The following is a 15,567-nucleotide window of genomic DNA, read 5'->3' as shown; positions in this document are numbered from 1 at the left end:
GTTGGGGGGGGGGGTTTAATTTAGCTCCCCAGAGGAGAGTGGTTTGCCTGTCCTTTTTTTTTTTTTTTGCACTACGCAGGCCTCTCACTGTTGTGGCCTCTCCTGTTGCGGAGCACAGGCTCCGGACGCGCAGGCTCAGCGTCCATGGCTCACGGGCCCAGCCGCTCTGTGGCATGTGGGATCTTCCCAGACTGGGGCATGAACCCGTGTCCCCTGCATCGGCAGGCGGACTCTCAACCACTGTGCCACCAGGGAAGGCCGAAAATGCTTGTTCTTGAAAATAGATTTCAACCAGGGAATTCATACTATTATTTTCAGGATTTAAATCACATTGTTTACTGACCATGCAAACTGCACAAATATAAAATAAAATTTTATTATGGACATTTTATTTTTACTTGAAAATGCCTCCAAATATGAGAAACTTTCCCTTACGTCTCATATGCTAAAGTGCAACATTAAATGAAACATTTACTACATATATATCACTACATTATCTCCAAATAACAATGTTAAATGCAGGATTTTTGGAGGATTAGGCATGCTAATGAAATAAACATTTCAAAGACAACATTTTAAAAATTATTATTTTAGCTAGCAATATTCATATTTGCATAAATTTAGCATAATAGCTTAATTTAAAATGTCTTTCACTTTTCACCCCATTTAACAATTTCTCATATTTTAAAGGACAGTGTGGTGATTTAATGTGGGAATATTTGCATTATCTTATAAATAACATAAGCATTCTTAAACAGAGGAAGGAAGCCAAGTTTTTAAAAAATTTTGTACATATCTATTAATCATTCGATTGTGTATCTTTTTCTGCTCTTGCTGCACTGCTTCTTTATACTTGTAGAAAATGACTAATACAAAGACACATAATGAATTATTGCTGCCAAAAATAAAATATGAATTTCCTTAACATAGGATTTTTTATTGGTATATTTTAGTAACACTTTCAAACTTTTTTTAAATATGCATTTTTAAGAATGCACTCTAATTTAATTTTAATATATTTAATAAAATAGATGCATAACAATATATATATATGCATATATTTTAATATGCACATACACTTTAGGGTCACTGAGTTGAAAACTGCTATAAAAAATATGTAACCCAATATATATGAAATTGAAAAAAAATTGTAGTAGACAGTAATGAATATTAGAAAAATTTGTATTAAAATAGCACATGAAAAAGGTTTAGGTGCAAATTTTCAAAAATATACAAAAGATGAAATTAATTAACATTGTAGAACAATATTATAGAAAAATTATGTTAAATTGTTGTATATTATCAATAATATGGAGAAAATTGTCACTGCCCTAAGGAAGCTTGCAATAGAAGTAGACAAAGACTGATGAAATAATTCCAGAAATTGAGGGGACAGTAAGTCATCTGCTGGATCACATGCATAGACACTGAATGTTTCAAGAAATTATAAAACCTATGATTCCATTGAAGATCTGAAGCTCATTACCAAAAATAAGGTACAGTGACCAGTGGTGAAATACTTCCATTATAGTTGATATACAGCTCTGAGTTTAAAGTTTGAATGTAAGCCTTAAATTTGAACAAGTCCCCTAACACCTGAAAACATTGTGAAATGAGGGTAGAAATATTTCCAACCTCACAGGCTTTCTGTGATATTAAATTAAGTAATGCATGTGAATATACCTGGTCCAGAGCCTAACAAAAAAGTTAAATACTTACTAAATTTATCATTACTTTTGTTACATCCTTTGAATGGATAAGGATCTCATCTCCTGCCCCTTATATGGAAACACATAGAGGGAAATAGCCTACACTAATCCCCGAAGACCTCCATATGGATTAATAAACTCCAGTTGCACCCAGTAACTAGCTTGATCATGTACACTGTATTGGCTGCCTTCTGTTTGGTTTCATCTCAGTCTCTACTCTTGTTCAATTGATCACTTCCTAAATATTGCACTTGGATCTTTGTTTCAAGGTCCTCTGCTGGGAATATTAAATGAGAGGTTGGGAATATAGCTTTAATCAATGTCATATAACTGAGAATTTGGACTTTATTCAATGTAGTATAAAAATGTTTTGAACATGATGTAATATGAGTGGCTTTGGGAGAAGGTTAATTTAGAGGGAGACTATTAGATGGAGTTAAAATTTGAAATATTAGAGAAAAGAACACCTAGGAATTTATTACAGTTGGATAAACTATGATAATAAGATTTGAATCAGACATAAAGAAACAAGACCAAAAACAAGAAAATATTTAAAAAAGAAAAACAGCTCAAAGGAAATAATCAGTAAGACAGTGGTAAGTTGATAAGGATAGGTGTCAGGAAATATTGACTATTAACACAGTGAATAAATTAATATTTATATATATATATTTAATGATATGAAAGAGCACAGGAGTCATCTTTTGAGATGACTTACATGTATAAACTATTTCTAAGAAAACGGTAAAGGAATTTTCTACTGAAGTAAAAAAGCATACAATTTTTCAAAATTATAGAAAAGAGCAGGAAATTAATGGGTGTGGTGCTTGTCAGTCACATGTAGTCAGTTATAAGGAATTATTTTGTCTTTATTCTGAGTCATCACTTGCATTTTTAAAGTCTTCCTTTACTCATTAACTCTTCTGTTCAAACATTTTGTTGCTATTGTTTCTAAGTTAGTATGTTATGTATGAGGTGTGCTAAGAGGCACAGATAAATTGGTAGATATATCAAGATGAATAAGAAAGAGAAAAAAAATGCTATTACTGATAAAAACTGGCCCACATATCTGATTTGGGCAGAAACAATACTCACATTTAGGAAACAAAGAGGCATACATTTACTACCCAGCATGATTTCAGGGATACAATGTATGCTCTCAAAATATCTCCCAAAATTAGAGATAATGATTAAAATTTTAAAACTCAACTATTAACAGTGAATTTCTTTGAGTTATTGTTTTTCACCTTATTCTTTCAAAATTGAATAGCTATTATAAATGCACATGTCATCAATTGCTTGACCTTGAAGCGGGCAGGGGAAATAGGTGCAGAAATGTGATATAAATTCCATTCTAGATAAAGGAGGAAGGTAATCTGAATCACAGCTGCAGGGTTCTGTAAAGTTAAACAGCTTTGTAGAAATAATGAGTCAAATACAGCAAAAAGTGCCAGGGGAAGAGCCCACATTCATGACAAAGACCTAAAATTTGCCAGAGCTTTTTGGGACAGAAAATAGACAGCAGATGAAAAGAAAGTAATACAGGTTTTCCCCACTGTCTGAAAGTAGAGTGTTTCTATGAAACCTTTCTAAGCTGAAATCATGTAAGGTGAACAGAAAATAACCTTAGGACACATCTTGCTAATGGATGCACAAAATAAATCCAGATAAAGCAGAGATGCTCATAGACACAGTTTAGAGCTATGTCGACTTGATGCTGAGATGCTGTGTGTAGTTCCCAGGGAAGAAGCTTGACAGTGCCACCCTCTGCTGGGGTGCACACTGCCTCTATGACAGCTCTCTGAAAACAAATGCTGAACTATTTTCCATTTTTGTCTCTTATTTTTTGTAAAAGCAAAAATCCTCTTCAGATTTCTTTAGACTAATGAAACAGGTACTAATGTAGAGAGTGGCATCTGGTCACCCCAAGTATAATGGAATCAGTGCTAAATAATAAACTGAAATGTAAATACATCCTAATCTTATCACTACTCATCTGGGAAACTTTTAGAAAATTAGCTAAATGATTTGGGTCTCAGTTTTATCTTGTCAAAATTGGTCTAGATATATTGAAGAATGGAAGTGACAAGGACTAAAAACCAAGCATCTAGCTATTTTTCTAAGATTGTATGAAAACAAAGAGGATAAAAGCTCTCATTCCTCTCCTTCCCTTCCCCACCCATCCCCCAACTCCTGCCACACAAATAAACAAACCAAACCTCATCCAAATAAGCCAGGTGCCCTCCATGATTCCATTGCCAAGCCATGTGAAGATGTTAACTCCTTGATAACCTAATGGGCTCTTTAATTGGATGATTCAGTTCCAAAACTTCAATACCCTACTTAAGAGTGATGCTTTCAAACTTTACATCTCCAATCTCAACCTCTCTAATGAACTCAACACAATATATTTCATGATCTACTCAACTCAAGTCTTTGAAACCTAATGTGCACTTAGAAGGCATCTCAATTCAGATGCTAAAATTTTGTCAGTTACTTGATCTGTATTTGGATTTCATAAAATTTACAGTTCAAAAAGTAGTCACAAACAAAATTGATCCAAACACAAGGAAAGTTTTTCAATAACTGTATTGAGTAGCACTTTTAAATTTAAATTTAAATTCAGTAAATTAAATAAAATGTAAAATTTGGTTTCTACTAGTCACATTTCAAGTCCTAGAGGGCAATGCATTAGACAATTTAGGAATAACAGATGTCTCAAAATTACAGATTCACAAACTGAATGTTTACCCTACCGTCTAATCTTCTCTCCTAGGCTTCCTGATTGCAGTACCTGGCACTGTTACTTACCTGTGGGCTAAGGTCAGAAAACTTGAAGTCAGCCTTGACTCCATGTTTTCTCCACTCCTCACATCCAGGGTCCAGGAAATTGTGATACATATATTAAAAAAAAAAAAAATCTGACCACCATTCATCACCTCTACTGTTAAAGCCCTAAGCATACTCTCCCAAATCTTTATTGATTCTTCTTTCACTTTTAGTGCCTTTATGCTATTTTCCAGACTATCAGTCCAACTAATCCTTTTACTCTGAATGTGTCACCTCTTTGCTCAAAGTTCCTCAATTTTTTTTTTCGTCATCTATAAAAAATATACTGAAATCCAGAGTCTGATGTGATCTTGTCACTGCACAATCTGTGAACTCATCCACCATCTGCCTCTCACTGAAGATCATCCAAGGTGTTTTCTTGGTTGTTCCCTGAACACTGGAAGCACATCCTGATGCAAGGCTTTATCTTTGCAGTCCCCTCAAAGTTCTTTGTCATCTAGTTGCCTGACTAACACCCTCATCTCATTGAGGCTTTTCTTGACTCCCTTAAGTAAAAAATCCCTCCCCTCTTACACATTCATTCTATTGTCTCTTAACCAGACCTACTCTCATTTTTTTCAGAACTCTTATCACATGGAGAACTATCATAGCATAGTGGTTAAGAGCACAGATTTTGGAGCCATATTTCCTGTGTTTCACTTTTTACTAGCTGTGTGACCTTGAGCAGTTTCACCTTGCCACTCTGTGTCTTGGTTTCCACAACCCTAAAAATGAGGATAATAATAGTATCTTGATAGTAATGATGTTACTTTATCTAAAGGGCTTAGAACAGTGCCTGGCACATAGGAAATGCCTAATATTAGGTTATATAGTTATTTGTTATTATTTATTTCTCCCATTAGGGTGAAAGATACATGAGAAGGGACAATTTGTCAGTTTATTTACTGCAATCTTCCTGGATCCTAGAAAAATGCCTGGCCTATATTCTTGCTAAATGAATACATGAATAGAAAGACCAAGGTTAAAAAACATACACACAGACACAAGAAGAAATTGACAAATAATTATAATTAAATAAGATAACACTAGGAGGAAATATGTAAACAGAAGAATTGGGAGAAGAGAGGATTAAGAAAGAAAATCTATTTGTACTGTTTTGAATTAAATTAAATTGATTTTTAGTTGCACTTTTTTTTTTTACCATATTTTTGCATCCATCTCTTCATTTAATATTTTACATGGTTAAGGCTAATTTGCCTTGACTTATCAATGAGGTAAATCAAGTAACATCCAAGATGCTCTGTTTGAAAGCATGCCATATAATGCAATTTAGAGAGGACCATGTCAGTAATTAGGAAACTGTATTCACTTCTTGACTATGCTACTGCTAGTTATTGCCACTGCTTTACCTCTCTCATCTTTAGTTTTCTCATGAATGGAATAAAGGAATTGGATTAAGTAGCTACTGTTAACCTTCTGGCTTTCTAATTCGTTGCATTTTTTTTTTTTATATGCTCTTGCTTTCCTCTGAATGTTTTCTGTCTACCTCTGCCTTCTCTCTGTCCTCAACTGGCACAAGCAGAAGAAACCTAAGTAATGTTAATATTATGGTAAATATAGCATAATTGCAAAGATAAGCATAAAGTACAAAATTATATGATATACATGTGTACTCATTGATAGTTAAATTTTATGTTATTTCGGTTAGCATTGGTAATAATTTCTTATCTTGAACAACCAAATATGGTAAAATGAATTGCTGTTAATTGATAGAAAAAATGAAGGATATGAAAATGAGGCAGTAAAAGTAAATGAAATAGAGGAAAGAAGGGTACCAAATAATATTACAAATGGACAAAACAAGGGCAAACAAAGACTCTATAGCCATGATTTGTATATTTCCTATGGCTTCAAACTCTTTCTGATTTTACAAATTAATCAAAACTACTTCTGGGTGGAATAAGGGAATAGAGAGAAGCAACAAACATTTACAGTCCTCAATCTGATTTCCAAAGTGGGCATCTCATTCAGTGAAGATACGTTATCTTAAAGTTGTAGAATATCTGAATAATTTTGACTTCAACTGCAGGCATTTGTATATTTTCCTTTAACAGAAATTCTAGAAGTAGGGAATATCACAAAGCATGTTTCAGTGATAGAATGAGGCTGTTTCAAGCATTCTGCTGAGTATGCTAGCTATTCCCCCTGTTCATCAGATGGCATCGGAGTTTCAACATTATGTCCTCAGTCAATGACATCTGAAAGCAGCAAGGGAGAAGTGTGTGGAGGAGATCATTTTTTTTTTAATGCTCTCTGTTTCCATCAGGAAGGAATGTTGTTCCCTGAAGCACCCAGTATTTTCTCCTTATGGTCTATTCTAAGCCAATCACTGGCGAACCAAGCAAATTGGACTGAATATAGTTCATTCTCTGAGTTTAGGATGTCATCTGAACACATTGACACACCATATTACAATTTATCTGGAGTTTTTTTCGCAGAGTAGTAGGCATAAACGACAGCCAGTTGAAGATGATCAGAAGGTTTTTATCTGTTATTGTTCTTGCTTTCCATACATGCTTTAAGAAATAGTTCTAAACCAGGCCTATGTTTCCTGTGGCCTTGTACAAGACTATGCTCTATTTCTTTACCTTTATTTTAATCTGACTTTCTCCTTGCCCACAGGGGCAGGGAGTGAAAAGATGGAACCTTGCTTTAGAATGGTTTTGCTGCAGGTTTTTCTATGAATAAAGCTGATAAACATACATGGAAACTCATTTCTGGACCTACTATGTGGTGGTTTACTTAATGCTTTTTATGGTTTTTAATTACCTTAACTGCTGACATTTGTTGATCTGCACAAAGGGTAAAATAGGAACAAGTGTATAAAAATAACTTAAAAAGCATTTTAGAAAAATACGTCCTGCTCATTAGCATAGTTTTGTATCAGTCATTTTCCTTGTGAAAGTGTTTTGTGAAAACACGGTTACCAATAGAGCAAAGTCCCTACTGGGAGTCTTTCAGCCACCAAAACAACATAACAAGTATTGCTTTTATATTAAATAGTGGTTAAGGCTTTGGAGTCAAACTGGTTTAGCATATAAACTTGATTGCATCATACTAATTGTGTGACCTTAGGATAAAAAACCCAAATTTCCAGGGCCTAAATTTTGTTATTAGCCCAAAAGCAATACTTGCCTCTCTCTCCAAAAAATATTAGCATCTAATGAGATGATATATATAAAGCAACAAATATAGCTCTGAATTGGTCTATAGTGAGTTCTACAATATTGTATATGATATATTATCATTGTGATGTTTTAGCCACATAAGCTAAACTTGTTCACATTTTAACATCTCTGAAATCGGGATGCCTCTTTTACTTGATGATCTCTTACAATAGTTTTTGCTAATTAGTGGTTGTTGATGTCATTGTCATGGCCTGTGCATGGGTAAATCAAGATGTTATTTCTAGGGCTTCCCTGGTGGCGCAGTGGTTGAGAGTCCACCTGCCAGTGCAAGGGACACAGGTTCGTGTCCCGGTCTGGGAAGATCCCACATGCCGCAGAGAGGCTAGGCTCGTGAGCCATGGCCGCTGAGCCTGCGCATCCGGAGCCTGTGCTCCGCAACGGGAGAGGCCACAACAGTGAGAGGCCCGCGTACCGCAAAAAAATAACAAAAAAGATATTATTTCTATTGTTAGAAGTCTGGACATCTACAACTGCTCAAAGTTTCAGTCAACAATCCACTCAAAGACCATCTGGGAAAGAAATAAGGTTTTAGTTGTTATTAGCTGAAAATTCTATGTTGTGCTTCCTATTTCAGTCAACAATCCACTCAAAGACCATCTGGGAAAGAAATAAGGTTTTAGTTGTTATTAGCTGAAAATTCTATGTTGGTGCTTCCTAGTAAAATATAGAAAATATCATCAACACTAGCAGAATAAATGTCACAATAGTTCAAGAAAACATGGAGACAATAGTGGAGCACCTTCTTGGTGGAACCGAGTACCATATTGTGAGAAGAAAGCAATAATAATTCTGAGTCACAAAAAGTGATTTAGCATAGTAATCATAACTCTGATGGCAAAGAAAATTTATGAATGCCTTAACTGATCTACTTTTCTTGTATTTTCCTTTGTAAGTACACATGAGTAATATAGGGCACTACTAAATACATGTAAAGAATCCTTTCAATAAAAATTTAATATGTGATGAAATTTCTAAGTTACTATCTTTTAAAATGATTTTTCTTTATTTAAAACAATATATAGAAAATAACTATTGAAATATTGAATACCAGCAATGGTCAGAAGCCCAGGAGTTACCATGGAGAACAAGGTAAAGAATAGAAAGAGTCATGCCCTCATGGAGATTGCATTCTACTAGGGCACACAGGCAACAGACAAATAAATATGTGATATTGTAATTGGAAATTATAAATGTAATGAAGACAACTAAGCAGGGCATGTAGATAGAGACTGATGAAAATAAATTTTCAAAAAGCTTGTCTGGAAAGGCCTTTTTGAGGAGGTGACATTTATACCAAGAACTTATATAAAGATGCACACAGAGATGAGTGTCAAAATTCAGATTTAGCACTTTCAAAGGCCAAGAATCTCTTCTCAATTTTTTCTTAGTTAAATATTAAGTTCATTAATTTAGTCTCATTTACACTATGTTTCTTTAAAATGAACTCATTTTTTATAAATCTTTAATTTTCAGACTTTAATTTTCAATCACAGTGACAATATTCCTGAGGTTCTTCTCTTATACTAATATCAAACTTTTGAAAGACTAAAACAGTTGAAATTAAAGTAGCACTAGTTAATTTGATGATATAATGCTGATCTATTTCTTTAATATTTTACATTATTTGGAGTATATGCTAAAGTCATCCATAATATAATATATAATGATGTATTTCTAGATATGACACTGTCTTTTTAAGGGGCACTTAATGTTGCTAAGTATATGTTTTTGTTTATTTGTTAGTGTGTGTGTGTGTTTGTGTGTGTGTGTGGACTAAATTATTAAGTATCAGGGGCTATTGTCAACTATTAGAATTATTTGTAATGTTAGAAAGAAAGAAGTATTCTACAAGAGTAAAACTTTTACCATAAAGCTTTCATCTGTGTCTTTTATTATAGCATTTTAATAATTCATTAGATAACTGTATACATATATATTTTACTAGCTATATAATTTAGTATAACAACATAAATAACTACATAATTTATTATAATAATAATTTATTTGTAATAGTTTGTTATAACATTTATTTAAGGTGCTCAAAAGTTTCATTATTTTGACATATAACAGATAAATATAGAAAAATTATTTAATATATTATAAAAGCAAATAAGGATAAAAATAAATTCTTAAATCCTAGGTAGTATACAAATCTCATGTTGTCATGGTAACCCAAAATATCAGAGATATTGGGGTATCTTACAGAATGGCAGACTCCTTAAACACATTTGCTTTAGAATTTTTGCCTCATGTAGTGATATTTTATGCATTTAACTACAATTTAATTTGTCTTATCATTTAATGAGCAATATGAATCACTGTCAATGAACCAAATATGTTATAGAAAAAATATTTTTAAAAGGTATTAAATCAAAGTGAATATTGTAAGAGTACCATAAATGCAGACTTCCTTGTCATCATGCATTAATAAAATCATTATTTTAAAAATTATGTCAAAGATTTTCAAACAGAACAATTTATGTTCAGTTCTTAAAAACATCTTTATATGGGTATGCTATGTTATTGTGGAAATTCCTGTTAGTGACCATTTCTTCCTCTTCTTGCAGTTGTCAATCAGGTGTATATTTAAAATGTACAGGTTAAACAGTCATTGAAAGACTTTGTCAAATAAATTGCCTACTTGAACTAAAATAAACAAAGAAAAGTAATTATCGTGGAATCCTGTTTTTTTAAAAAAATATAAAATATGTGAAATTATTTAATGTTAAAAATATCCAAGTATAATTATGGGGCTTCAAAGTTAAATAATGGTTCAATTTGGAATTGCTCATATACCCCTTAAAGCTATTTAATCTATATTCATCTTAATTAAAACAGTAGTTTTAATGGATAACAAACATTCCTTTTTCTCATGATCATGAGTTTGTGCTTTCACTATTTGAAAAGCAGAATCCAAATAGTCAAAATGTATGCCAAGTAAATGCAAGGTATTCTTTTTATTACTATCTTTTTCTGTCTCATTAGTGCTATGTTTCCTCTGATAGCAAAATTCTTTTTAAAACTGCTACATAATTTCAGTATTACTGAAAATTCTCCAATTCATTCTAGATACATGAGATTTTAAACCAACCTATCCAAGACAGACCTTTGCGGGGAGGAAAATGGGTGTTATCTCCCTCTCAAGGTCTTGAGGGTTATAATTGCCAAGGTGACAAGAAGCCAAGCTCATTGTACTAGATGAACAGATCAGTGATTTGCTGTATGACAATCTGTTTTCAATGACTTGTTTGGGATATTGAGATTGAATGGTATTGCATTTCTACATGACTGGAATTGTATTAACTTTTATTTTCCATCCCCCACATTCACAATCAAATAACAGAGGAAAATGTTCAATCAATGGTTATAGATTATCTCATTATATTTCATTAACGGATTTCACAAAAACACATGATTCTGATACTCATTGCAGTTAAGGCTTAATAAATGCTCTATCCTTGGCCACATTTTGGAAAAAAAAATTACCAAATTATTGTGAGAGAAGTCCTTGGTGTTTACTAATACCAGATTTACAATTTGTAGCCTACACACCAGTGTTTGCATTTTAATGTTAGTTTATTAACTGTACGTTCTTAGGTAATGTCCTAGGATTTAAATTTCCTAATGTCCAAAATGACTAATATTTTGGATTCAACCACCAAAGATGTGCTAATGGATATCTCATCTTTATCTCCAGATTAGAGAATCTTTGCTTCATCTTAATTTAATATCATCAAAATAAATAGCAAGGTGAGTTTTTAGGTTTACCAAAGTCTCTATAACTCGCAGGTTATTATTGTGGTGGGTCATTTTGGGGGAAGGGGGAAGGGAATTCGTTTCATCTGTGTTATCTCCATTCTAGAGAAGGTGTTGTTAACCCTTTAAAATAATAGCAAAATTTTAGTTTTTACTCTTGAGAGCCTGAACTGAATATAGACATAAGAAATAAAGAAATGTGGTAATAATAGAAGTTGTATGTACAAAAGTGAATAAAATGATCACTTTTAATCCTAATTTTAATAATGATTTTGAGGATGATAACATATATAAAAGTATATATAAAAACATGTAGTATAAATGTCTAGATGCTATTCTAATAATTTTATATATTTTATCTTATTAAACCTTCCTGATAATTTCACAAGGTAGGTATCATTATTAATTCAATTTTACAATCAAGGAAACAGACATTAAGAATTTAAGTTACTTGCTCAAGGTCATACTACTTACAAATGTCAAACACAGTATCAGAACCAAGGGGGCCCTGGTTTTTTACACTATGTAGTTACCTCCTTCTTGTAAATTTCAGTCTTCTTTGGTAACCAAACAGAATTCTCTCCCTGCTCCTTCTTAGTCTATTCATTGCTTTTACCCTCCTACCATTTGAATATTTCTGAACCAGAGTTTAGTTCTAAAATTTTATTATATTCTCACCTTGCACCTAGTTAACTTGTTAATGCTTAAATAGAGTAATACACTTCAAAGGGGAACAGTCTTTTGTAGATTAGGATATTTCTACTACATATTATTCTATGGCTTCTGGAGACAACTTCTTTCTAATGGGATCAAATCTTAAATGAGATTGAGTTCTGCAGTTATCACATAAGGAAATGCATGCTGACTCCAAAGTTTTCATGTTGTTGAGTGTAAGCCTATTTTGAACCATGCAGTAGCTCTGCCCTGTTTGCTATTAAGTAGAATCTGATACAAATCAAACCCTTTTCCAGCTTCATTCCAGAAAGTTTACAAAGGCCTGGTATACAAAATTCTTCCCTTTAATGCATCATGCTTGTAAATATCCTGGGAACATGCCTGATGGCAAGCTGTTTTCCAAGGCAGGGCAAACTTCTTCCATGAGGAAAATTCATTTTCCAAAAAAGCATAAAACAATAAAAAAAAGTCACTTTATAACATATCACCTTTAACAAACAAAATTATAGAGGACTTAAAATTCTTCCTAAATGTTTTTCTTTGATGAATGTGGTTAAGTTGTGTATCACATCTCTAAGAACCAAAAAGATGAGTTTTCATTCTCTGATTTACTAGTACCTGTCATCTACCTCTCCTCTCCAACACACACACTCCACTTTCCCCTTCAGAGAACAGTAGGGAAGAAAGGTCTGGATATAGATATAGTAGATCATGGAGTAACAGTCCTATTTCAAAAAAAGATCAATAACCTCTTAGGCTCCCACATATGGATATATGTAATATAGAGTCTTTCTTAGATGCATAATGTGTTGTTTTGTTTTTTTGTGGTACGCGGGTCTCTCACTGTTGTGGCCTCTCCCGTTGTGGAACACAGTATCCAGACGCGCAGGCTCAGCGGCCATGGCTCACAGGCCCAGCCGCTCTGCGGCATGTAGGATCTTCCCGGACCGGGGCACGAACCCATGTCTCCTGCATCGGCAGGTGGACTCTCAACCACGGCGCCACCAGGGAAGCCCCATAATGTGTTTTAAGAAGAGAGTACTACTAGGATAGTTTCCACATGAAAAAAGGGAGCTTTGTATATAAATTTATAAATACATATAATGGTCATTTTGTGTGTGGATGTGCAGATGTGAAAGAAAGTAAATGTATTCATATATACACGTAGATATGTACTTAGTGATGTTCCAGGAGGTGGATTATTACCTACATTTTTGAGACATATTGTAGGTACAAATACACTAATAAACATTTTTCAAAGACATTAATCCATGCATAAGGTCTCTAAATATTAAAATAAAAGTTTAATTATTTCCTTACATTCACCTTTTATGTTATAGAGGGCTACTGCATAGTGTTAGATATGAATGCAATACGGTCCATTACATCAGGCCATAGACACGTGGGTCTTACTTCCACTACTAAATATCCCAGCAAGCTGGTCACCTTTTCAGAAAATTACATTATCATCATAATTGTCAACCACAAGCAAATATTAAGAACTTACTTCTTCATTGTGCATTGTTAATTGCAGAATTATTAGTTGAACAGTTTTGTGATTTATATAAATTCCATGATCTCTGTGGTTTCATATATTATAGACACAATCACACAGCAGCCATAGGAAACATAAATAGGAAATTTTAACTGAAAGTGGATATATGGATAAGTACTAGACCAATATAAAACAGATATCCAGATAGCATTTCATATAGGGACACTTCAGAGAAGAATGCTGAAGAGATTGGAAAGATTTGGAAAAATTGGTAAAGTGAGTTGGAATTAGACATATATTTTAAAGGGCAGAAGGAAGATTGATATGGAAATGGATCAAACATCTGCTTTCATTATGTGATTTAAAGGACTTTTCAAGCATTGTTTCTTCCATGATTTGATCAAATTACTAATAAAAGCAACAAACTACCAGCAAAAATAACACCACCACCAGTATTCAGTAATTCCTGTTAATCCACTGAAGAACTTCATTGTAATTCAAGCATCAACTTGTGTATGAGTTTTAAGTTGTTATCAGTTAGTACTCAGCAACCTAGCCACCAATTCATTCATATGTTATGGTGGATGGTATATTGAGCTTGTAAATAAAGGACATAGAGAAATAACAAAAAAAAAATTTTTTTTTGAAGGAGGAATGTCAAAATAGGAGGTAAGAAATGGTAACTAAGAATGCCTCATGGAAGGAAAATCTCAAAAGAGGAAGGGTACATGGAAAAGAAAGGAGTATATATATATATATATATATATATATATACTCTTCCTATGTCAAACATTTACTCTAAACCAACTATGAAGATGCTCACAGGCAAGAAACTTATTTAAAAATATAGAAAACAGGTAAAAGTTTGAGTAAATAATTGATCCAGGCCCTGAGAAGACATTAATGTGGAAATCAGGAAGAAGCTAGAACATAAAGAATGTCAAATATACTTCATTTATTCTTTTTTTTTTAATTGTTCTTAAGTGCATGTTATGTGCTCTAGTCCATATGGAACAATGCAAGTAAAGAAATGATAACCTACGTACAGCTGCTCAAGGAAATCACATCTATGTATAATGCTAAGAGCAGTCAAATATTATTTGTAAATTATCATGGAACTCTACAAGAAAGGTAAGACTGCATAGTTGTGAAGAGGCTTGAAAAGAAGTTTAGCATTTGTAATTGAGACTTGAAAGATATCTAACAGGTAGCTAGGTGGAGATGATAGAAAAAAGATAAAGATAGAAAAAAACTGATAAAAGATTTTGAAGGAAAAACATAAGAGAATGAAACAGTTCATTCATTCAACAAATATTTATTCAAGACCTACTATATATAAATTATGTTAAAGAAGGTTGAGAGACTATATGGAAATATGGAAAAGACTACGTATCTAAGATTCGATTCCCCCAGAAGCCTACCCTGGGGCAAAAATCAAGGGTAAATATTTGATGTGGGGAGAAACACCAGTAGTGGTGGGGAAATGATGTTGAGAAAGAAGAACCAAGTAGGCTTCTTTAGTAAGTCAACTATCATGCTAGTTTAACTCTGAGAAGTGATGTAAAACACATTTCAAAATTTTCCTACTTGAGGGACAAGGGAACTGAGACATTTATATGCCTGAGATTTCCATCTCAGGCACATAGATGCAAACATGGTGGTTAGAAGCTGGTCAGAGCACACTGAAAACTCTAAAGACTATGGGTCAGTTACTGACAGAATCTGCTACAAATTATAAAATGGCAAATGTGCAAAGCAAATCATATAATTATGTATGACATTTAGTTATAAAAGTTAAAATTGAAAGGATTCAAAAAAATGTCCTGGGGATGGTGATAAATTTGTTGGTGAAGATATCCTGTCCCCATTTTGTTTTTTCATTTATGTGAGTGTA

Source organism: Lipotes vexillifer, unplaced genomic scaffold (assembly GCF_000442215.2).
Source record: "Lipotes vexillifer unplaced genomic scaffold, Lipotes_vexillifer_v1.1 scaffold347, whole genome shotgun sequence".
In the NCBI taxonomy this organism is placed as follows: Eukaryota; Metazoa; Chordata; class Mammalia; order Artiodactyla; family Lipotidae; genus Lipotes; species Lipotes vexillifer.
This window is presented reverse-complemented; position numbering follows the sequence as displayed.